At 36.1% G+C, this 23,199-nt stretch overlaps 1 protein-coding gene across 5 annotated transcripts in view; it reads right to left on the bottom strand.

Annotated features, from left to right (window-relative positions):
- LOC128855925 (chaoptin) overlaps positions 1-23,199 on the bottom strand; it is a 65,945-nt gene that overhangs the window by 27,343 nt on the left and 15,403 nt on the right. The gene's annotated exons all lie outside the window — the stretch shown is intronic.

The raw sequence follows: 23,199 nt of genomic DNA, 5'->3' as shown, positions 1-23,199 counted from the left end.
AGAAAAAAAAAGCAATTAAAATTTTGAGCGCCTTGAAATTTGCACTGTGGAATGATAAAATGTAATGGGCTATAAAACTGTGTACCCAAATAGTACAAACATATATTTTAATAAAAAAAATAATTGAAATTAAAAAACGAATAAATAAATTGTCAATACCAGTCAATATTTGGTGGCTTTATAATAATTTCGGGGATGTACAATATTTAAAAAAAAATAAAACAGTGCGTGTAGCGTAAGACACATAACAGAAGTGAAACTTTCGAGGCAGATAATGAAAGAGGGAGAGACCCGAGAGATAATGAGAGAGAGAGATAGAGAAGGAATATATATCTAAATAAATTCACAACATTTGCAGAGAATACAAATAAACAAAATTTACAAAAAACGGGGAGGGTCGACCGGTGTAGGTAAAAGTCGGACACAAACCGTGGCAACAACGCGCACTACTCCGAGCGTTTATCACCCGCACAAACGCAGCGATTCCAGGACCGTAGCAACGACACAAATTACCGCAAGGCAATACCAATAAATCCTACGCCGGAATGGATAGCACTTTATAGCACGCACAAGAACTAGCCAGGAAAGGGAAATAAGCGCTAGAAAGTACGCACCAAAAAAAAAAAACCCCCAAAAAATTGGGACTCAGGAAAATTAGCCTAAGGTGTATCTAAGATTTACATAAGGTATAGCTCTCTCTCTCCTTTTCTTCAACGTTATATCTTTTTTCTCTCTCGTGGAACGAAAATGCCCAAACGTTGCATGGCCTTGAAATTTTACTCTCCATTCTCGCTCGTCCATCGACGCCTAAGAAGTTTAACTTCAAAACTATAGCAGTATATAGATATTTTGGGCTCATTGTTGCTTTGTAACAATTTACTAGGCCCTGCCAGTGCGGTGTAGTCACCAATCGACAACGTCTATCTCATCAAAATATAGGCTTAGGAAACATGTTGTTTCGACAGGTTGGGTACTGACGGAGAGGGGTGTTAGGTGAGTGAGTTTGAAAGGGCATGTGAATAGGTAATTAGTATCGTGCGGTGTGTTTTCAAATCCCGAACATATATTGAGTATGTCGGGATCTATTCTAGATAAGTAGGAGTTTAACCTGCTACAATATCCAGAACGTAATTGAGCCAAAGTTACGCGGGTCTCACGAGACAGCTGAAGTTCTTCGTCTACAATAGGTGGTAGTTGCCACACGATAATGGTATTCGGGGGTTGGGAGATTAGGAAGTTGGTGCGAGCCTCCCGACGAATGTCGTTTAACGTCGGTCCATGCACCGTTCGGTCCAATAGTTGCAATTGTAGAAAACGCTGTTCTTCAAAATAATTGCGTATACAGGGCGATGGACGATTTGAAAAACTGGTCTTATAAATTTGTTTTTTTGAATATAGAACATTTTTTGGACTATAACCCTAACTGTCTTTCCTCTTTATTTTTAACCATTTTTTGGACTGTGCACAAAACTGGCTTCGCATCTTCTTCCTCTTCTTCTTTTTAACCAACTCCACTTAGCATCTACAAAGGCCTATTCGAGCAGAACTGTTTATGTGTATGTGTGCGCACACATGCATGCCCCAGTTACATAGTTGAAATGATACACTTAAATTAACCCAAAAAAAAGGTGAAAAAACTAAATTAACATGTAAGCATAAATCTTAAACTAGCCGGCGTCTACGCTTGTAAATCGTGCACCAAAAATATTTCAGCGATGAGGAAATACTCAAATAGTAAAATTTTTGGTAACCGAAATAATCGCTGAAGCGAAGGTGTTGCCTCCGCACCTACATAAATACTCATAAAAGTCTGCACAAATTCATGCAAAGCAACAAAAAAAAAAAAAAAATATGAAAAAAGCATAAAAAAAATACAGCCAACCCAGCGGCACGCAATCGGCATATATGAGTTGAAGATGCTTTCAGAAATTTACATAAGCCGCAAAGGTGGAAACTAGTTGGGGGCAATTTTTCGTTAGCAGTCTGCGAAGAACATATTTGGTTATGTATGTATGTATGTATGTATATATGTGTGTACATATATGTGTGCTCGTAAATATGTTTGTACGCAAGTAATTGTGATGCAAAGCATTTTGCGCTTGGCATAGGCGAATAATGACAGGTTGGATGTTCGCAATTGAAGCGTCTCGAGTAATAGCCTGGCGTGTGAGACCGCCACATTCGCAATGGACTGACGCGCGTCTGCTAATAAAAACAAGAAACACAACAAAAAAAAATAATTGAAACTTTATAAGTAGCTTATAAAAGAATTAGGATTTACTAAAGTGAACATAATTACGTGTGCGAGCAGTTAGATGCACTGCAGTAAAGAATTTTTTTTTTAATTTTTTTTTTTTTTAATTAAAGTGTGTTATAATATGATGATTAATTACTTAACAACCACTACGATAAGCAGCATCCAAAACCATTATCTAGCTAACGTAAACTTTCGAAAGCGTTTAATTAATTTTACTTGCCAAATCTTCTTCGATTAAAACACCCAGTGGCTTACTAACCTTAGCATACATTTTTCAATATTTGTAATCAACAAACGCCCGACATGCTTCGTTAATTTGTTAATATTTTTATGTTGAAATCCATATTTTTAATAATCTTGAGAGATTATGCCTTGATGAGCAATTTTTCAGAGATTTTTAAATTTAGTGGGGTCAAATTAGATACGCAAAAGCTAATCTATAAATTAAGATTTTTCGCGGTAAAATCAAAACTTGTTTTAATACCACTCTTCTTCAGGCAATGTTCACACGAGAATCATGTTTCAACAGCGAATACATTTACCTGGCTTCAAAATTCCCAAGTCTGTCCTCGACAATATTAGTCCAAACATACTATTCGATCATTGGGTTTATTTCGCTTATTTCAAGTCGAAAACATAATTATTGCATAATTTAAAAATTACTACAGATAGTACAATATAAAAAATAAATTTAAAAAAAAGAGTTAAGAAATTCATAAAATTCTTTTTTTGACACCGAAAAGTCAAGCGGTATAGAACTCGAGATCTTATTTAAGGGGACAGATACCTGTAAACGTAGAGTCATCACGGTTGACGATCTATAATATAAGAAATACTTAAATTTACGTCCTACAAATTTTTTGACATATTCTTAAAGGATTGTATTAACATTTTACAATATGATTTTTTTTTTTTCGAAATTTTACAGGTAAATGTCCCCTTAATTTTCTTTGAGCGCGGGCAGCTCCTATTTGCTCTATACGCGCCTAATTCGTGTTAAGCAATTTAAGATGAAATGGGTAAGTGTTGCGTGGAGATCTAGTAGGGATGTACATAAAAGTGAATGCTCCGTAATAGGCATGAACAATCGATTTCTCCTTTAATTACACTAAAAACAAAAGGCGGTGAGAGCATAGACTTTGTACACTCTTGAGACTTTAAGTTAATTAAAATCAAACAGAAATTAAAGGAAGGGATAGGATTTGAGAATTTTAACGACATGAGAGCTTATTTAAGGAACACCTTCTGCATGCGTTCAATTCTCTCAATTGCAAATTGGTAGCAAGGCCTCCAGATAAATGTTGCATACTCTAATCTAGAGCGAACAAAGAAAGTGAAAAGTAATATCAGAGTGTACGCTCCGACAACTTTTAGCTACTTCGCTGTATAAAACTTAAGATTGAGTAGAAGTGGCTATTGAATAAAAAATGGGAGCAAAAGATCACATCCAGATTTTTGAGTTCGTGAACAGATTGAAGTAAGGTAGTAGCAATACTATACTATGACTAGAAAACGTTGAGTTTTGGCGACACAAAAAACAACATGAAAACATTTCTTGGAATTTAGAGAGAGGCCGGAGTTACAGCACCAGCGAACGAGTGCATTATCTTCCGCAACTTAGAGGAATATCTTCAGTTTTCCTAATCGCAGAAAATATTTTCAAATCGTCAGCATGCAGAAGAAAATTGGCAAACGAAAAGCAGGTACTAATATCATTAATAGAAATAACGAAGAGCAGAGGCTGTAAAATACTGCCATGTGGCACCCCTGAAGATGCTATGAAAGTTTCCGAACATTTACCCTCAATAGTCATCAATAGTCGTCTATCTATAAATTCAAAGAAGACTATGGATTAAGATGAGAAGAAAAACGAAGAAATAAAATTTGCAAAAATTGGCAAACGAATTGGCTACATCCACAGCTGCAGTAGCAGATTTGACATTCAAACGAACCGCAGAAGGGCTCCAGCGCTTGACTTTTTAGATTTAACAAATCGCCAAAAGTCCTAATGCCTTGACTTAATATTCTCTTTAATCTTACAAATACAGTTGCGTAGAAAAAATTATTTAAGTAGTTGAATTTGTTCAGTCATTGCTATGAATTTATAAATATAGATTCTAGATATAGAGCAACTGAGCTTTAAAGGTAGAATAGCACTCAGCAACATCTAACCGAGAAAGCAAGTCTTTCCAATTGCTGTAAAGTAAAATGCTGTTTAACCTAGAAAAGTCTCAAAAGGAGAAATTAAAAGCAAGTGTCTCGTGACATGTGACATGATGTTTATTAGCAGTTGAGAAGGGTGAGAAGCATTGAGAGATAGAAGAATTAAGTCTTACATTACTGAGTCTTATAATACCTCACTATCCAAAAGAGATTACCCATGATCGTGGACAGATTCAATTAAGGGCTTAGAAACCTTAGAAAAACTGCTTCAGAAAGAGCAGCTTATACAATATATGAAAAAAACCTATTTTCGAAATTCGAATTGAGTTTCAGAAAGAAATATTTTTGCGAAACTTCAAATTGATGGGTCAACCTGCATGCAATACTGATTTCAAATCGAAGTATTTCTTATTATTCCCACAAATCAAAACTAAAATGCGGGATCAACAATTTTGAACGCTTGAAAATTTAGGAGTTAATTCAATTGGTTCACATACATGCAAAAGAGTATTGTTCTTAATTTTTGCCATTTTTAATCTTTTATAGGCAAGTAACCACACAACTTAAAGAGCGATCCTCGAACATTGGAGGTAGAAAACGGTTTGTTTTTCAAAATATTTTCCAGGATCATCAGTACACTTTCCCAAAAGTTTGAACCAATTTGTCCAGTCGTTTCCGAAGCGTTTTTTAAATTGCGAGAACAAACACAAGTTTTTCACCACAAAATATTGTTGATGTTCGTTATTCTAATGTCCAAAGATGCCTTCATTTGACGATATTCCTGCACAACATCAATATTTTCTGGTCCAACAACTAATTTTAGATAACTTTCCCGCAGATGATGAGATGAATTTTTAAAGTCACTGTAAGCAACACTAATATGACTCGCACATTTAGACGCACTCAAGTCTATGGTAAAATATGTCAAACTTTCCACTGGAAATGTCAAATAGCACACGACAACACTAGAAGCGCCCAAGGCCAGAACTACAAATATCATCTCGTGCAACTAATTCGCATTTGTAAGTGCACCATCTGGGCACAAAAGGCCATGAGGTCGATGTGCAAACCTCACATAAATCTAAGTGCATCATCTGAGTTCATAAAAGCACTTCTACTTAAATATAAATGACCTTCCCTTTGTGAAGTTTGTTAATTTTTCAAATTAAACTAATTTTTCCATATTTACCAAAATTCACATGACTAATTAAAAATTTGGCCAATTTAAATATTAAGTCATATGTAGTAATTTTTTGAACAGACAATTTTTCGGTAGGTAGTTAAGGGTGAAAACAAAGCAAAAAGCTTTGATACAAACCACAACTCACACAAAATAAATCTCTGCATAATAATAGTATGAGAAAAATAAGAAACGTTGTATGCAAATTATATTCGTAGATGAGGTAATGTCCTCAACCAACGCCAACAATTTCCCGCAGCATAAAAAAAAAAAATAAAAAGAAAAATTAAAATTGTAAGAAAAAATAAAGATAAAACTTCAAAGCACTACTTAAAAAAAAAAATTTAATGAAATGTGGCTCAAATTTATATTCATTTTGCCCATAAGCCGTTGACCGACATAAAATAAATTTTAAAATTAACAAAAGTGTTTTCTTTAAACCCAAACAAAGAAGTGAATGTAGTAAAAAATTAGGTAAAATACAAATAAGCAGATAATTTGAGTTGTTATAACGACGCTGCCCTTTTTTGTTTGGGTCCAACTTGCTTTGCGCTATTTCAGTTTCAGTTGCATTGTCTTGAAGATGTCGTGGACTTATTATTTGCTTTTTTTTATCATTCATAAACTTCCGCACTAACCAGAGCAGAGTGTCTTAAACATTCCCATTATGGCGAGTTATGTAACCGTCGCTTTGTGAGAAATTTTATATTTTTGCTCTAATTTTAGCTTTACATCAAACAAAGAAACAATTTTTGTATTTCTGTGAAACTACTTATCATTTTGAAAATTACACTTATTTACTTAAGTATTGAATGCACTTTACATTGCAGACATTTCGACTATAGAGCGACTCGTATCTTGACGAAAAGCCAGGGAAGCTTTGCCAGCAACAAAATTCGAAAAGAATGTTTGGGAGATATGGCTTTGGGGATTTCCGCTCATTAAAACATATTAATGTTGGATGATTCCGTGTGTAGAAGTCTACGCAAATGGGGAAAGTCTCTGATTGCCATTCACATGGGAGTGACCAGGACGATTCTTCTGCATGCGCTCCAAGCAGCTCACAGCTTCCGGACTTGGCACAAGTATCCTTCGGATAGCTCCCGAACATCCGTCTGAGAACGAGCTAATGTGAAAAGGCAAAGTATACCAGGATATCTGGTTTTGTGCTGGGTTTGGAACTCGCCACGTGCAAACTCTTCCCCAATGAAAACGACAATAAAGCCTCGGATGAGAAGACCTTATTCCGGCCGAAGTCACGCAAGCGGTTATCGCGCCAATCAAGAACAAAAAGAAGGTCATATTGATTTGGTATATACATCTGTGTTCAAAATAGTAGCTGCGTGACGAATTTCCAAGTTATATATATTTTTTTTTTACTTAAGCCATTTTTTTAGGTTTTTATAAAAGTTGTGTGAATTCTACGGCAAAAGCTATGTAACTCAAAGCACCAAATTTTGTACGAAATTCATAAAAATTAAACAAATTTCAAAAAAATACATACTAATTTTTTTTGGCACTCATTTTCTTATTTTTTTTTATAAAAGTTTAGTGTATTTTACAACATAAGCAATAGAACTGAAGGTCATAAAAAATGTTCATAAAAATTTCTATTATCCTTAAAGAATTTCATTGTATGCAGTTTTGTAGCACATTGCATTTTAGTGTAATAAAGTGTAAATTTGTTTGTAAGTCGCCTTGATTTTTGTCATTTTTTTTTTTTCGTTGAGGTGTTGAGGGTTTCATTCCATATAGGAAAATCACATGTTCGGAAGTCTTTTATATAGAAGAAAATGCTCAACGCCTCCGCTAAAGAAATTGTGAGAATTCACGAAAATTTTGGGCTACTTGAAACTTGCTTTTTTTTATGCTAATATTGAATGGGCTATAAAACTGCATATCCATATTTTTTCTTGAAATTGTTGGATATTTGTGTGTATTTTTTTTCTAGAAGTTTATTTTTTTTTTTAATTTTCTAATAGGACTATGAATAAGTTCGTTACGGTTTTACAACAGATGGCGTAACTTGATTATTATTCCATCGATCCACATTTCCAAACATTCATTGGAGAGCTACTGTCGTAAGGCACAAACGTCAGTATAAGTTTTTTATTTGAAGCGTAAACAACAATATTTTTACCACACTTGAAAATGTCGAATTTCGTGCCAAATAATGTGTTTTTGCGGGGAATTCTTCTTCATTATTTTAATATGAAGAAAAAAGCAGCCGAAAGTCATCGTATCTTGGTGGAAGTTTATGGTGAGCATGCTCTATCTGAGCGAACGTGCCAGAAGTGGTTTGCACGCTTTAAAAGTGGTGATTTTGGCTTGGAAGACGAAGAACGCGAGGGTGCGCCGCCAAAGTTCATGGATACCGAATTGGAGGAATTGCTCGATCAAGATCCGGCTCAAACGCAAGAAGAGGTTGCAAAAACTTTGGGAGTTGATCAATCAACCATTTCCAAACGTTTAAAAGCCATGGGAATGATCCGAAAGGTAGGCCATTGGGTGCCGTATGAATTGAAGCCAAGAGACGTTGAACGCCGTTTTATGGCATGCGAACAACTGCTTCAACGGCACAAAAGAAAGGGTTTTTTGCATCGAATTGTGCTTGGCGATGAAAAGTGGGTCCATTACGACAATCCAAAACGTCGGGCAACGTATGGATACCCTGGCCATGCTTCAACATCGACGTCGGCGCAGAATATTCATGGCCTGAAGGTTATGCTGTGTATCTGGTGGGACCAGCTGGGTGTTGTGTATTATGAGCTACTGAAACCGAATGAAACGATTACGGGGGATGTCTACCGACGACAATTGATGCGTTTGAGCCGAGCACTGCGAGAAAAACGGCCGCAATACGCCGATAGACACGACAAAGTTATTTTGCAACATGACAATGCTCGGCCACATGTTGCACAAGTGGTCAAAACATACTTAGAAACGCTCAAATGGGATGTCCTACCCCACCCGCCGTATAGTCCAGACCTTGCGCCATCCGATTACTATCTCTTCCGATCGATGCAACATGGCCTGGCTGACCAGCACTTCCGTAATTACGATGAAGTCAAAAAATGGATCGATTCGTGGATTGCGGCAAAACCGACCGAATTTTTCACAAAGGGAATCCGTGAATTGCCAGAAAGATGGGAAAAAGTAGTAGTAAGCGATGGACAATATTTTGAATATTAAATTTATAACCATTTTACGTCAATAAAGTTTCAAATTTCGAAAAAAAACCGCACGAACTTATTCATAGTCCTATTATAAAATTTTGAGCGTTGTATTCAAGGTGTATTTATTACAGTGGTGGCACTAGACTAACAACAAAGTTTCGTAAGTTGACTGTCAAAGCAAAGTATTGGAAAGAGAAAAAGTTTTTTCTAATAGTGGTCGCCACTTGGTACGCAATGCAAACCTCTGAGTGTATTTCTACCATGAAAAGAAAGATCCTTATAAAAACTCATTTGCTGTTCGGAGTCTGCTTACAACTGTAGGTCCCTCCATTTGTGGAACACCATAAAGACGCTCGTCACAAATAAGAGGGGGAGCTTGGTCAAACATATAACAGAGATGTACGCAGCAATTATTTTTTATTTTTTTATTCCGTAAAATAATTTTCTTTATTTAACGAAAAAGTTATTCAAAAACAAAATTCGGTTATTAATTTTGCGCCCCTTGTATATGCAATTCAGGAACGAATCACTACTTTAATATGAGTGTTGCCCATTACATTCGTTAGATAAAGCCTGTAACTGTCAATAAGGCTCAAGTTCCATGAATTCAATTAATTTTTTTATTTTCCAATGAAACAACGCAGTACCGGAAAAAATTAAAATTCTTTCAATTAAAATCGAATGTTTAGTAAGAAACATGTATTTGAAGCACCCTTTATAATTGTATTTATTATTTCTTTCAATGAATTTTGTATTTACGTCGATTATTAATTTATGTTTTTGTTTGCGATGAAAGTCACAATCGGCATTCTGAAATCCGGCTAGGCTATTTTGAAACCAGTTCTCCAATTTGCATACTTAGTTTTTTAATTTTTGTTAAAATCAGTTGCGTGATTAAAGCGCGCACAAATTCTTTGCGGTGATGACTCAGCCGCAGAAATTTTGAAATCAAAATAATTAATTCAATAACGAGGTGTGTGCATACAATCACTTTAGCCACAGAGAATGCAAATTACCCAGAAGGAAAAGAAGAAAAAGAGAAGTAACTCAGCTCCACTCAGATGAAAAAAAATGTGAATGTGTTTTGAGTATCTACATACAAATATATTACAAATACATATATATGCGTGTATGGGCTTAAATGCTTAAGTCGCATTTAACGAACCAACTCATCAAATTCATTGAAAATTACAGTTGTTAGTCTTTCTGACTTCAGAGGATTATTATTCTAATGCTCGTTAATACTTACTAATCCAATCAGGAAATACTTTTATTTATTTTTTAAATTTATTTATAGAAATTATTATCTATTTTAAATACCACCTAGATCGAAAAGTTCCCGGAATTTATTCAGAAAATTCAAAATATAAATTTATTCCTCAAAAGTGATATTATCACCTTCAAAGTACTCCCATCAACTTCAACGCACTAATGCCAGCGTTTCATTACCGATACAGTTTCCCAACATTTTTAAAGTTTCGGTTTCCATTTTTAACTAAAATTTTAATATAAACTCGTTGTTGATAGTTAAAATCTATTACTACATAAAACTTTAGAAAATCGAAACACGTGCTGAGGTAGATTTACTCGAGACAACGTAGAATAGATTAGATTAGATGTGTGGGGAGTTGGACAAGTCCAAGCACTCAGTCAGGATACCATTGTACTACACCCGGATAGATTTTAGTAGAAATAATAGAAAAGATAAAAAGTGGCTGGTAAGACGGATAAATTAGTTTGAGGACACTCTTCCACAAATCTCTTGGAATCATTGATCAATCTTAAGAGATCCGGAAGAGGATGAGTATGAACTTTATCCATACTCAGTGTATCGCAACCCAATATCCTAAGTCTGATTCTGGAAAACGCCGGACAGCTACAGAGAAAATGCTCTGCTCTGCCTCAAGACAGGATAGGCATACCGGGCTGTTTACGACACCCATGTCAGTCATGTGCTGACCACAGGCGTTGTGCCCTGTGATGACACCCACCACCAGTACTCTCAGGTCCTTTCTGTTGAGTTTTATGAGAAAAGTCGCTTTTTCCTGTTTGGTTCTTTCACAAAGCACTTGGCTACTCTGCACGAGTTTGACCCAGACCAACGTCCTCTATGGGTAGACCTTATGAAGTCGTCAATCCATAGTTGAATCGATGCAGAATTGACACGTAAAAAAGGTTCAGGGCCTAGTGGCATAATTGCAGAGCCTTCATTTGCTAATTTATCAGCGACCTCGTTCCCCGTAGAACAACAATGTCCGGGCACCCAAGAAAGACAAACTTTGTTGTGTTTTGCAACAGTGTTCGGTTTTGTCTTACATTCTCATTACATTGGGCTTTCAGCGCAGCTTGACTGTCACTAGAAATTCCAATACTACTGCCCCGCCACTTTTCCTAATTAGCGAGTACGCCACATTCAAGATGGCATAGACTTCCGTGGCCATCTGTCCGGTGGCATAGGAGTACTTAGTGTCTTCGCGTAAGTACCATCCAGATCAGCTTCCATCACTGGTTTTGGAACCGTCGGGGTAGAAAGTGTGCTGAAATCCCATTAATAGATTATCTAGACTTAACTATTATCAACACCGGCTCTTGAAACTTAACCACCCTTTATATAGCTTCAAGTGATCGTCCTGAGATTAATACGCACACATGCTTCCAATTTCCTGTAGATCATTAAGAAGGGAGTCCACCACAAAGCACCAAAGTAGGGGAGAGAGAGGCGGTGTACGCTTTGTGAGCAACCCTTCTTCACCTCAACCTTAACTACTTCATCGCTATCCATGGTAAGCAGTTTTTTGGATAGCATAGAGTGAATCCATCTGACAATGATTTCTTCTACTCCATAACTTCTAATAAAAGAGCACATAGAGTCAAAGGTCGTCATTGTCGAAAGCTCCTTCAATGTCCACAAACACACCAAGAGTGTACTCTCTTGTTTTCAAGACGACGTAACTTTTACAAATGTCAAGCAATGGCGATACAATTTTGGTGGGAATACTAATCACAGATGTGTCGACCTAACAAAAAAAAAGAAGCAGAACTCAAATCAGTTGACTTAGAGCGTCATCTGGCGGTTGTTCCGGGAACTTTTTGATCAAGATGGTACTATGATACTTTCTATAGCTTTCCTACCTTGAAGATGCTGAACTTGAACTTGCAGCTCAACAAACGTCATTTATAATATTAAATTTCATATTAGTTTGTCAACTGATGACAAAATAATAGCAGACCACTCGTTTGTACACAGTTGAGTTGAATATCGAGTTACTTCAAAATTAGTTAGAAAGAAATATAAAAACCCAAAGGCAACACACAGTAGGCAATAGACAATGTTGGCAGACGTATGTAGGCAATATATTTTTATACTATGTCTGTGTGTAGGTATGTATGTACCCTAGATTCTAGAGGAAGCTCAAACAGTGCAGGCGTCAATGAATGAGATAATACAAATAATGAAAAATGCAATTAACTTTTCTGATTCTCAAGCCAAATAAATAAAAAATTGTTGTTTCCGTTAAATTCCTTGTATGTATTTATTTGAGAGTAAGCAATAAATAGAAAAAATATTAAAAAAATTGACTTTAACTTAATTTCTTTATGAAAATGTTGTCATAAAATAACTTAATTTTTTCATAAAATATTGACTTGGGAACAGAGTAATTGCGGATTTTTTTGAGAAAATCAAAGAAAATTTTTCATGGAACTAAATAACTTCATTCTTACACGCCATTTTCAAAAACATGGTTTTGAAAAAACGTGTTTCAAAGTTTTCAGAAGGTAGACAGTATACTCACACGAGCGACGGTACACAGGCCGGTAACTCCGAAATCACTTTGAATTCCGCTATAAAATTTTGAGGGCATATTCTCCTATAATATATCTATCGATTGCAGTAAACAAAAAATCGATTTTTTGAAGCCGACTGATAAGAGGCTGGCTGAGGAACTTTCTAGTAGTGGCTCAGAAGGGTAGCTAAGTGATTCGAATAGTCACTTGATTTGTCTCAGAGTGGTAGGGATATCGCATAGCCACAAAGTGTATGTACCCAACATGAGATCAGATGGTGAAGCCCTCTAGTTTTTTGATCCTCTAGGGTTACCTTATGTATGGTTCGTTAGTTTGGTGGAATGCTCTAGGGAGAGAGTACAATACCAAATTACTCGGCAAAATACAAAGATCAGCCTGTGCAAGAACGGTCATTGCAATCAGATCATGTCCTAGAGAGGCTCATGACATACCTATTAAGAGACCTAGAGACCTACATGTTAAGGAGACGGCAACCACGAGTGCATTTAGGTTAAATGTAGCGGGTCGCCGGAGAGAAAAAACTTTTGGCCATGCCAGTCTATCTATCTATCTATTGCGACAAACTCAGTTAACCTCGGTGACGACTGACTACATCGTCAAGACGGTAACATTCAATAGGAATTTTGCCACTCCCTTCCCATCTAACGAAGAATGGAATAAGGGATTCTCTCTAAATAACTTCGACATTTCAGTCTATATAGATGGCAGGGTTACCTTGGTTGGTTGGTTTAAGTGGTGATTCGTCCAGAGTCCAACCAGCGCTTCCGCACCATTTTCTTGCCACATCCTCGTTGCCAACTTGTTTACCAGTTATTTGCAGCATGACTACATCCAGGGTTACCTTACTTATTGACAATAAAACTTCAGCATTTATTTGTTCTCTCAGCAGAAGACGTTGTTAGTTACTTGTCGGTGTTATACGAGTAGCCATATAAGTTAAGAGTATCCCACCTTCATACATGGAGGATAACAGCAGCGTCTCTAGATTTTTTTTGTCAGCAGTTGTCCTATATTTTCTAGGCTCAGGTTACAGACAGAGTACATTGAATTGTTGGAACTAGTACAATTAGTTCGCAGTGTCTTTTTGGAATTCATTAGGCGAATCTTATGAAAAAACCTATGCTTGAGCGTGTGGATTTGTCTTAGAAATAATCCTCACAAATGCAAGCTTATAAAGTCCGCTTATTAACCGTTCCATTAACTTTTTTTAACATTTGTCTTTTTTTATCTTACCGGTCTGTACGGATCGAACCGGTCTATAAGTGACTGCAAATCAACCAGTTCAACCTTTGCCTTTTTTTAATTCTAAACCTTTAAGAAACACCCATTACAATTCCACCTTTCCATTTTGTTTGCTTTCCCTTGCTAGCACACTTTTCATGCTTTAATGGATTGCTAAATTGAAAATAACTCTGTGTTTTTTTATATTATTTTTATTTTTAATTACGATTTTTCGCGGTCACGTAAAATGATTTTGAATTTCTATTTTGCTAATTGTCTGGCATGATTGAAAAATTTCAAATTAGTAATGCACTTTCCTACATGACTTTTTATGTTATTTTTCTTTTTTACTATAATAAAATAAATATAAAATGTCTGTGTAAATATTTTTAATATTGTACAAATCACTTAAATAGCCGTTTTATTTATATTTTTGTTGGCGTGTGCCCATTCGGCACGCAGATTCGTTAAACGTTGAAATGAAGGAGATGTTCATTTACGACAAGTATAAATTAATCAAGAAAGTTGTTGGTTAATTGAAAACGACTGCGTGTATTAATTAAATTTTTCAAACAGCTTTAAACCATTTTCGTTTTTGATCGAAATTCTATTTATAGAGAATTGCATGTATATATGTAGTATAATACGTATGTACGTGTGTATGTAGCGTGTTGGCGCTGAATTAATCACCCATGCGCAAGATTTATAATTTTGGCAAATGGCCATCAACCATATTTGGCACTTTTGAACTAGACAACTGCAAGCAGACAAGCAATGGAGCGCGTAAAGAGCAAAATGAAAATTCCCACTACACAAAATCATTTCTTTTAAATAACGAAAAAGCTATTCAAAAATAAAATTGGATGACTAATTTTGCAGTATTTTGTAGTAGTAGTTTTGTAGTTCATAAATATTTATTTACTTGCATTTATGTGCACCCATTTATTAGATTATGAACGCTTTCCATTTGAGTGTCCTTTTTGGGATGTTTTTGGCTTCAAGTGGAATTGATAACGTTGAAGTTGAAAAAAGAAAATGCATATGCACATAGATATCTATGTATGTATATACGTATGTATGTATGTTTGCATATTCATATAATCGTTTATTAGGGCGGGTCAGTTTGTATGGATTTTTTTTTCGACATAGTTCTTTGAAGACTCGGAATTATAAGGAAAAAATTTCTATAGAGTACAGTTCGTCTAGCTGCCAAACCCGGACATTTACAGAGAAAATGCTCTACAGTCTACTTCTCTGGAATGTCCCCACAGCTTCTACAATGGGGATTAAATGGCAAAGGTTAGCTTTTCCGCGTGTGTACCGATCGTCCAGTAAACACCGCTACGAGTTTGGAAATTGAATGGCAAGGAGTCCAAAGGATTTTCCGAGTACTTCGTATATCGTATTGGGGCCAAAAGGTTTTCGAAATAGCACATGAAGAAATGGAGCTCCATCTTTTCGGCGCTTTCTTGAGAATTAAGTTGGGTAGTTCCCCTTTAACAACTGTCGAGGGGATTCCGATGACCGGGTAGGGGGTCTCTGTGGCCAATTCAGTCCCCTTCCTGGCAATCTCATCAGCAATTTCATTTCCCTCTATGTACCTATGTCCTTCAACCCAGATTAGAGAAATGTTACCTACACACCCAATATATTTGCTCTCTTCCTTACAGGAGTTTACTAGTTTCGTTCTGCACCATGACGTAGTCAGAGCCTTGATCGCGGCTTGACTATGGGAGAAAATGTTAATAGCTCCCTTGTTCCATCTTGGAACCGTCAGTGAAGACAGAGGTGCAAGCTTTGGTGCAGATTTTCACCTCGATCCAACCCTGCCTATTTGGAGAGATTGCCTCAACACGACCCTCAAACTCTAGTTTGCGGATAGAGAGATCTGTTCGAATTTCGGAGAAATACGGTGTTAACTGCCCGAAAATGCTACCATGTCCCTTGAGAGATTGCCAGCAGAGGCCAATCTTCTTTAAACTGATTGCACTTTGAGTTGCGACGGAAATAACGGAAAAGTTGATGGGAAGTAAGTGCAAAAGGACATTCAGGGCAGCACTGGGGCAAGTTTCACATGCACGCAGTCCTTTGCACCCTCCCCAGTTTAGTATTATTATGACCCTTCCGAAGAGGTTCGTGTTGATTTCTGATAATTTTTTTCGCGTATGATGCTGAGAGCTTGTTGGAAATTATTTATCAAATCTGTAATCACATTTTTTCACACCTGTGGTTTCGAGCCCGTGCACTTCCGAATGGTAGCTACCTATTCGGCTAAGGCGGCAGCTAGAAGCGAAAACCAATTCACCTGCCTTAATGTATTTATTATATATTTATGTACGTATACGCGACTCCAATTTGTCTTTGGAAGGTGACCATCAAATTGAAAAATCCTTTAATTACAATTTTAATTACAATATCAGTTATTTCTTTTATTTATAGCAAAACTAAAAGTAAAAAAATCGATTTTATAAATAAATTTCTCTATTTTTGCAAACCGCAATTATAATTGTGACTTATCTGTACACATGTACGTATACACCATACGTATGTATGTATATAAGTATATGCATGCTATTTGTAGTCGTTTTTGTTTTTTATAAAAAAAATAAACTTTCATTTTCAGTTCGCAGTAGGCTTTAATTGTTTTCAATTTAATTAGTAGAAGAAGAATTTTACATTTCATACATTTTTCAGTTAATACATAAATACATACATGCATACATATACAGTATACATACATACATCCTGCGAAGTTACGTACGTACATAAATATATACAGTCGCCTTAGTAATGCTAAAAATGTGAACATTTGTATGTTTGTGATCCTGTGATTTAAGCAGTTTGTGACTGAATAAAGACTGAAGGGATTTGCATGAAATTTTGCACAGGCAGCTGGATGGATACCTAGATGGAAAAATATGCTATTATTTTAAGAGTGCAACTCTCTGCTAAAAAATTTAAATTAAATAGAATTAGTAAATTCACTCAAATATTACAATATAGGTGTCAAATTTCGAAAATATTTTTTAAAAAGGGTACCACCTATTTCAAAAACTAAGTTGAGGAATAAATAATGAAATAAACGAAATGTAACAATACAGGTGCCAAATGAAAAAGATGTAGAAGTGCTTAGCTTCGAAAATATTTAAAAGAGGTCGAGGAAGACCAAAATTATTACGAACAGGTACTGTTGGTAGACCAAAAAGACGGTATAATGAGGTAGAGGTTTTAAATTACATTGCTGAGAGTCCTGAAACTGTAGAAGAAGCTTTGTCTTCGCCAGAACGTGAATATTGGGAGGAAGCTATGCAAATAGAGTTCGATTCGCTTACTAAAAATAATACGTGGGTGTTGGGGGACCGACCAAAACATAAAAACGTCATTGGTTGTAGGTGGGTGTTCACCAAGAAGCGAAAACCATGTGGGCGTATCGAAAAGTACAAAGCGAGATTGGTAGCTCAGGGGTGCTCCCAAAGGCGCAACATTGATTACACCGAGACTTACGCACCTGTTGTACGACATTCGACCATTCGATTGGTGTTGGCTTTAGCAGCGAAGTACCAACTGATGGTTAATCATGTCGATGTAGTATCAGCTTATTTAAATGGTGATTTAAACGAAGACGTCTTCATGGTACAACCATTAGCGTTTGAAAGTTCAAGATACCCCAATAAGGTGTGCAAATTAATTAAACCCATCTACGGTCTTAAACAGGCAGGCCGCGAGTGGAACAAAAAGATCTCCGAAATCCTCACGACTATGGGCTTCAAAAGATGTCAAGCGGATAGTTGTGTATATTTTAAGAGGGAGTATAGTTCCATGTGTCTTATTGGTTTGTACGTGGATGATATGCTGTTAGCTTGCTCTAATGCAGGGCAGACGAAAATTATTTTAAAGCAGCTAAATGAGTTTGTTGAAGCTGTAGATAAAGGGCCGGTATCGTTTTATTTAGGTATGGAAATAGAGAGAGATGCATCTACTGGCGCAATATCAATTCATCAAGAACATTATGTGAATCAACTTCTTAAAACATGGGGAATGGACTCATGCAAGTCGGCAACTACACCTTGGGTTGATGGCACGGTACTCAAGAAGTGTGAGAAGCAGTGTAAAGATATTGACGCGATGCGATACCAAAGTTTAATCGGAGGGTTGATGTACCTGGCGGTAATATCTAGGCCAGATATCGCCCATGTTGTATCTAAATTATCACAATTTAATAATCACCCACATGAAGAACATTTTAAAGCTGCGAAGCACGTGTTACGATATTTGAAGCAGAGTTCAGCAGCGAAAATTACTTATTTATGTACAGGCGAAAATTTGGTGTGCTACACAGATTCCGACTGGGCTGGTGACGTATCTGATCGCAAGTCATACAGCGGTTACGTAGTATTCATGTCTGATGGTCTGGTTTCTTGGGAATCAAAAAAGCAGTCTATCGTTGCCCTCAGTACAATGGAGGCAGAATATATAGCTCTATGTCAAGGCGCAAAAGATGTTGTTTTTCTTCGAGCGTTGTTGCGTGAAATGGGGTATGAAGAATACGTAAATGAACCTACGAACATGCATTGCGATAATCAAAGTGCACAATTTTTGCTGAAGAACCCGATGATGCACAAGCGCAGTAAACACATAGATTTAAGATTTCATTATGTCCGTGAGTTGTTTGAAAAGGGCGAAATCGAGGTACATTTTGTAAATTCTGATGCAAATGCAGCAGATATAATGACTAAATTTTTAAAGAAATTGAAACATAACAATGGATGTAAATTGCTAAAGCTTACAATGTAATTAAAATGTACTCAAAAGTAGCAATATTATTATTACAGTTTTGTCGTAATGAAAATATTAAAATACGGAAAATTTCGAAAAATGTAATTTATTGGTTGAGAGGGAGAATTGTAAGAATCATAGCAACCCATGATTATAAGAATCACAGCAAACAATGATTGTAAGAATCATAGTTGGCCATGTACATTTTGGTTCAGCCGTTATTCTTAGTTTTAATATGTACAGTTAGTTGAAATACAGCAACCGAGCAGTGGAAACGTGCGTTTTCTTTTTCGGTTATATAAAGGTAAAATAACCTTACAACATGAAAAATAAAGTTGAAGAGTAAATAATCAAATAAATGAAATTTAAGAATATAGGTGGCAAATAAAAAATTTCTAACAGAGCTTAATCTCGAAAATATTTTTTAAGAGTGTTGCCACCTGTTGAAAAAATTACTATGTTTACGTAATTAGATAAATAATTTTAATTTAAGTGATTAAATAAATAATTAAAAATTAAATAAATTACATTTAAGTTTTACTTAAGTCAAAACTTATGTATCTCACCGTATTGTTTACTAAACATATTATATTTAAGCTTCCATATTAGTAATCTGTTTGAGTTGTACTTTAATTGATAAATAAAAGAATAAAAAAAAACCCTGGCATTACTCTTTCATTGAATTTCGCATTTAATAGTTATATTGGTAGGCTATTAGACGGAACTGTCACAGTTTCTGACCCGTCTACACTTCAACTCCTACAGTATTTATATACCTTTTTCGCTCGTTTCAATTTGGCATAAGCTACGTTCGTTTGGAGATCATCTCACAGTAATTTTATTAATCGCATCAGAATGACTTTCTAAATGTGCTTTGTAATCTTAGAATTTACCTGAACCGGCGTCTTCTTATAACTCTCGCTTGCTATTAATAAACCTTAAGGCCTTAGAAGCTAGGAGAACTGTACTTTCACTGTCCTTCATGTTTAATGTTGTTTTTGGCTCTTTAGATTTAATTCTCTATTAGATCGTATCATTTTTAATATTCTGCAAAAAAGCTTACGTGTACTACTCCCTTTTTACGTTGCTACTTGTAAAGACCCAAATTGGGGGACATCAGAATTCGTTTTAGAGGTATGGTTTCTTCGGCAAAGTTTCTTATTTTGATCCCTAGAATACGATTTTCACAGAGCAATGAGCGATTTTTAAATCGACCCGCCCTAATATATATATATTGTATATAATTGGTGCGTACACCCTTTCTGGGTGTTTGGCCGAGCTCCTCCTCTTATTTGTGGCGTGCGTCTTGATGTTGTTCCACAAATGGAGTTATTGTTTATGTTCATAGTTTAATTTAGTATATAATTCAACAAGCTATAAACTAAACAGAAGTATATAGATTGACCATTGGCCCTTTTGAGCTGCTTGCACAGTTTCACGTCTGCAGTATTTTTACTTTTGCTGTTCGCGTTTAGCCTTTTAGTGTTCCGACTGGTCACCTTTTGGCTACCAGGTAGGGTTGAATTTAGAGTGGTAAGTAATGAATAATTAATCGGCGTTTACATCAATCAAGTTTTGACTCATGTCCTCAAGAAACATCATTTTTCCTTTTCTAATACATACCTCACAGAAATAAGTATATGTGCAAGGGTATTTTTAAATGAAAAACTATAAAAAAGCAGGAGAAAGGTTCAACCAATAATTTTAATATATATTTAGGAAAAATAGGAACAAAAAATTATACAACAAAAATTCAACTTGACTAACTTATTAAATTAAAAAAGAAATTAAATTAGCTTCATATGGAATAAGTATATTATATATATATTTGGCCTCTCTTTACACTTTTTTTCAACGTTTCTATAACTTTCGATTTTTTAATAATTAATATGTTTTTTCATTTTAAGAAAGAACATCATTTATACGCTTACGCAGTTTTGAAGAATGGAATCACCTATCTTATCCCACTCTTCCACTAAAGCACCTTTCAGATCTTTGATTGTCTCAAACTACCGACCATTTTTATAAAAAAGGGCCGAGAATATTCCCCAGAGGTCGTTAATTGAGTTTAAATCGGGACTTAGTGCTGGCCAATCCTGAACTGAAATTTTTCTTGACGATAGGAAGGCCTTAGTTAAACGAGCCATGTGGATTGGGGCGTTGTCTTGCTCCATACAAAAGTCATCTCCATACATGTTTCCCGCAAACTCAATGGGAACATCCTCCAATATTTCAACATAGAATTCTGCATTGGTTCTTGTCGGAATAAAACAAATTGTAAACTTTCCACCATGTCCGAAAGCGGCACAAATCATCAAAGACCAGCCACCGTGGTTCCGCTTATGGCGCGCTTGCGGTGGTTGCCTAAGGTCCCGCCAATATTTCTGGCAACCATCTGAACCATCTGAGTTGAACTTCTTTTCGTCCGAAAATAGAACGTTTCGGAATTCGTTAGTCCAAAATTTATATTTTCCGGCAAATGTTAAAAGGAGCCTTAATGTGGCGTGCCAATAGTCTTAATACCGGCTCCCGCAAACAATATTTAAGTGTTCCGTCTTCGAACAAAATTTGATGTATGCGTCTATCGGTGACCTTAGGACTTAAATGGTGTTTGATTTTCTTGGAAGACATTTCTTTTTGAGCAGCCAGACGACGAATTTCTCGTTTGCATGTGCTGTCGATGTTAGTTGATCTGCCGCTTCGGTTGAGTTGACCATATGTTTTTGGATTTTTAAGAAAGTTGCTGATGGTATTCCTATGCCGATTTACTCTAGCGGAAATTTCATACATAATTTTGCCACTTTCGCTTAGCCCTTTAATCACACCACGCTCTTCACCGGATAAATGTCTTTCACGGGTCATTCTACAGATTAACCCATCAATAATTCAATTATTCTTTGTTCAAAAGAAATCATCTAGTTTACTTAGATTTTTCTTTATAATACCAATGCAAATAACATTCAATTTTTTGATAACTTGCTCTCAGTGCTTGCCAAATCAATAGTTTCACTATTGTGTATATTTATATGTAATTATTTGTAATTATATTTAAGTATAACTATTTATTTTGCAGTGGGTAATTAACAGTAAAAGAGTGTACGTTCTGAAGAGGACAAAATTTATGCAATTCCTTGAGTTTACGTAATTAAAAAGTACCTCTCTGGAATTGCACCCCCACATAATCTGCTGATATTCAAATGTAAACAAATCAACGGTTAAGTCACTAATGAAATTTCGAATTACGGCAAAACAAAAAACAAATCATTGTAAACAAGTTGAAGCAAAAAAGGCTCAAAATAAAACACTCGTTTATTAGCAAATGAACAGCAAATAACAAATAACAAATACCAAATAAAATACCTGAACAAGAGCCAACCAAAAGTGCAACGCAATGCAGGAGTGTGAGGTGATAGTACACGAACAAGTAGAAGAAGGTGGCCTAGCCAAAGTGGTCATTGAGGCTTTAAAGTAGTTTTTGGCTAAAAAACTGGGTTTTTTGTTGAACATATATGGTAGCTATGTATGGGTATATGTGAGTGTGTGTGCATGTATGTATCTCGCTGTACGACAACACTCCCCTATATGGGAATTTCAACTACTTCAGCACGGCATTGTTGAAGTCGCGTCATTGTGCACCTATACCGAGATATATTTACTTATGCATATAGGCACTCGCGTGCCCCCAACGTCACTTCCCCCCACGCAGCCGGTTATTTTCGCATTCGACCGCCAACTACAGTCAATTCAGCTGCCAAACTTGAGGAATGTTGGCTGCGTTGATAAACTAGTTTAGTCTGCGCATGCGATTCTGCTGGTGGCGGCGTTCACGATGGCAATGGTGGCGTTGGCGGGGGCGGTGACGGGAATCGCCGTCACTATTGAGTACTTTTGTGGTTGTTTATATGCGTGTATGTACGTAATTGCCTTAAATATCTTTGCTCCTGCTTTTATTGTTTTTCGATTTTATTTTATTGACTTAATTTTCGCTTTATGGCCATGGTTTATTTAAACTTTTGCGTTTTTGCGTTGCGCCGTCATTTCGCTGTGGAATTTTTCAAGTGATTTCATTGACAACAAAAAAAAACGTACTTCAAAGTAATTTCATTGCAGCAAAATAAGAAAAAATTAAATAAACAGAAATAAAAATAAAAATTACCAAAGCGCAGCTTCGACAAATACAACAACACTCCTCTTCGAACAAGTGTAGTGGACAGTGGACTCGCTTACGCTTAACTTTGGCACATCTCCTGCCTGTGGCTATAATTTTCGAAAATATCTGAAAAAATGTACAAGCCTTGTAGCACAACCAGTTTTCGCGCATTTTTCATACCAAAAACAAAACAAACAACAAAAAGTGCTGAATTATGCGTTTATATTTTTTTATGAGGTCTGACCAGCAGTGCAGCTGCGAATTTCGCGTAAAGGTACAGGCGCGTGGGTATTTGCAAAAGAAATGCGTTTTAGCATAAATGATTTTTTCCCAAGCCTTTTTTTCAGTGATTTTGTTGTAGTAGCGTTTAAAATGAGCTAAAGTACTTGTAAATGACAGCCATTAAAACCCCAAGCAATAAAATTAAGGCAACTATTAAATTGTCATTTCTTGCCAATTCACATTTGTT

This window comes from Anastrepha ludens, chromosome 2, assembly GCF_028408465.1.
Source record: "Anastrepha ludens isolate Willacy chromosome 2, idAnaLude1.1, whole genome shotgun sequence".
In the NCBI taxonomy this organism is placed as follows: domain Eukaryota; kingdom Metazoa; phylum Arthropoda; class Insecta; order Diptera; family Tephritidae; genus Anastrepha; species Anastrepha ludens.
This window is presented reverse-complemented; position numbering and strand designations above follow the sequence as displayed.